This window comes from Phyllostomus hastatus, unplaced genomic scaffold (assembly GCF_019186645.2).
Source record: "Phyllostomus hastatus isolate PE091 unplaced genomic scaffold, TTU_PhHast_1.1 phas_contig_147, whole genome shotgun sequence".
In the NCBI taxonomy this organism is placed as follows: Eukaryota; Metazoa; Chordata; class Mammalia; order Chiroptera; family Phyllostomidae; genus Phyllostomus; species Phyllostomus hastatus.
Window position 1 is genome coordinate 7837505 of NW_025333603.1, and position 2968 is coordinate 7840472.

The 2968-nt window shown below is 54.6% G+C and overlaps 1 pseudogene; it reads right to left on the reverse strand.

The window, feature by feature from the left end:
• Positions 1–284: 284 nt before the first annotated feature.
• On the reverse strand, positions 285–632 carry LOC123830597 (annotated as a pseudogene).
• Positions 633–2968: the final 2336 nt, after the last annotated feature.

A 2968-nucleotide genomic window follows, 5' to 3' on the forward strand; every position in this document is an offset into this window, starting at 1 on the left:
CTGGGGAAAGACCACCAAAGAAATCCTGAGCTTCAGGAGCCAATATTAAGGACTGAACCAAAGAAAGGGGGCCAAGACTGTCCCTGCCCCTGGGGAGAGTGTCCCCGAGAGGCGGGAGGCAGCTTGGTCACCGGCCTTCAGTGGAAGGAAGCACTTTTGTGTTGTTGTTCGGGACCAGGGTCTAACCACTGGAGCCAGCTGGCAGGGTGAGCACTTTTTTTTTTAAGTATATAATATCCATTTTACTTTTTTCCAGAGAACTTTTCTTCAGTTCTCAAGGACTTTCAAGGGGCTTGGTGGGGTCGTAGGGCAGCACCCACAGGTCTAAATCAGGGTGGGGCCGTTAGGTCCTTCCAGGCTTCACAGGAGACTCCTGACTGCTTTGCCGTGAGTGGCACAAGTCACGCAGTCACGTGTCAACAGTCCCACGCACAGCTTGGGAAGCACGTGGGTGTGGAAGACACACACTCTGGGAATGTCCCTAATGGCTGCCGCCTCCCCTATGTTTCGGATGGCGAACTTCTCAGTGGCCTTGTCCTTGGGCTGGCACCGGGTGCAGCTGGTGCAGCAAATAGGCCGCACGTGTTGCGGCCTTTTTTGGCACGATCGTGGTTCCTTCTTTCCTCAGTCATCTTGGAAGCGAGGAACCGAGAGAGGCGAGGGAAGCGCTTCTGAGCAGGGGCCCTGAAATGTCCTCCAGCCCAGCCCTCCGGCAGGCATGCTTCCCAGCTTCCTGAAGAGGAGAGCGCAGGCGCTCAGTGGAACCCATCAACGGGAACTGGCGCTACCCGGTGCCCAGGCAGTTCACCCCTGAAGAAGCTGAGGTTGAGAGAGGGTGCGTTTCCTCCCCGAGGCCACCCAGCCATCGGCTGTCCGAGCTGGGGTTGGAACAGCAGTCTCCAGGTCTTTCCCTTAGTCTGGCCCGGAGCCCACGGGGACGAGGGCAGCGGCTACAGAGGCGGAGCGTTCGAGTGGCCTCCTGGCTGGCAGCATCGGCGCGGGCAGCTGGAAAGCTCTGGATGCCACCGGACGGAAATCATAAGCCTCCCCAAGGGCCGAGAGAAGGAGGCTGGGGTCTCATGGCCTCATTGTCCCTCTGCCCCGATGGCCTTCCCCTCCAGTGATGCCTGCTCCCTGCAGATTAGCGCTCGCTTGCAAGGGCCGCGGTGCCATCTCCACTGCGCACTGGCTCTACGTAAATAACAAAATAAAAAGACAGGCTCCGTACCCGTGCACTTGTGCAGTCCCTGGGCCATCCCTCTGTCCCTCGGAGTAGGAGGCTTCCGAATGAAAGATGTTTAGAAACTAAGCAGTCTACCTGAGTTGCCATCTAAATAGCCAACACCTTTGCGGCTGCATAAAATCTTTCCCATGTCAGGTGGGTGGGCTGGGGAGAGATGGCTGGCAGGGCAGAGGCGGGCTTTACGTGCTGTTACAGTTAGAACACGGGAGTGGGGAGGGGGTGGGCGGATGGCAGGCGGGAAGGCCTTAGGGATCTGGGAGAGGTTTTTCAGGTTGGATGTGATCTCAAAGAATGGAAAGAGCCTGAGATAGAAGGCTAAAATATTTGTCACCTTTCAAACCTGAGTATTATGGGGATGAAATTTAGTATCTGTCTTGTTGTCAGCCCTACGGCAGCCTCCCATTACGGAGCTGCTATGATGTGTAGCAGACACTTCTCTTGCTCACGAAGGCTTCCCTGCAGTCTCACTGAATCCCTGGCCAGCAAGTCTGTGGTCATTCGCTCAAGCGCCTGTGTGTTAGAGGCAGCCTCAGTGTCAGAGAGCTGTGAATATATGGGAGTTCTTTCCTTGTGGCTGCTGCAGAGGCAGAAGGTATGGACAGCTGGTCTCTGATTCAGGGTGAGCTCGTAAAAAACCTTGGGGTACGAATGAGTCCTGAGACAGGGAGAGAAGGTCAGGAGGAAGTCCAGTCAAGGGAAGGGAGGGGGCATGAAGGACAGGATGGCTCCCCATCAGGGGATTGGACTGGAGGCAGCCTGCAGAGAGACAGGCACGTGCTTTCGCCTGAGACACACTGGGCTGCGGCCTCAGATCTGCCACTGAGACTGGAAAATCATTTCACTTCTCTGAGCTTCAGCTTTCCTATCGGGGAGCAAATAATAGTCCCTGCCTTATAGGGAAGATGTGAAATAAGGAGAGGGAAGTTCCAGCAACCAATGGATGCTCCATAAATGCTGGATGTTATCCCCTCTGGTGACAGCTGGGTTTAATGTAGATTTGGTTTGCTGCATTTCTGTTTTCTTTCCCGGTGTGTGTCTTAGGACCCAGGCTGAGCAAAAGAAAGGCACTCTAGGGGTGAGGCTAGGGAGTCTACTTTCTACCGAACGTCTGACATTTGCGAGGTTTGGAAAGTCTGAGATGCAGACTTTCTCTTGACATAACTAACTCTTCAGCTATAGACTAAAAGGTCTCTGTCCTTGGTCCTTGGTGCTCAGTGGGCCCTCTGTAATTACCTGCGGTGGAAGGTTGGCCGATCTCCTGAGGCTTCACATTTGAACTCTATGCAGGGAACAAGTATTGACCACCGGCCTTCGGAAGTGTCTGAGCACGTACTGAAACACTTGGACTTGGAGTGCCCTTTGGTTTCCTCAAGTAAAGGTTTGGCATGACCTGCCAGGGACACGCTGAGCAGGGAGGGGCCAGTGGTCTAGGGGCTGGGAAGGCTTCACAGAGGAGGTCACATTTGAGGTGGGTCTTGAAGATACGCAGTTCTCCAAAAGGAGAAAGAAAGAAAAAAAAAAAAAGAGTGCCCCAGGCAAGCTGCACATGTGAAACCCATGGGTATACAAGGTGATCTGCGGTCTCAGCCCAGGAGAAACCTGGGAGTGTTGAGACAGCAGCTCTGCACCCACCGGGGGTGTGGGGGGGGCAGCCGGTGCTTCCCATAGACGGTCCTGAGTGGCAGCTGGGGATGCTCCTCAGCACAATTATGTTAACTAGCACTG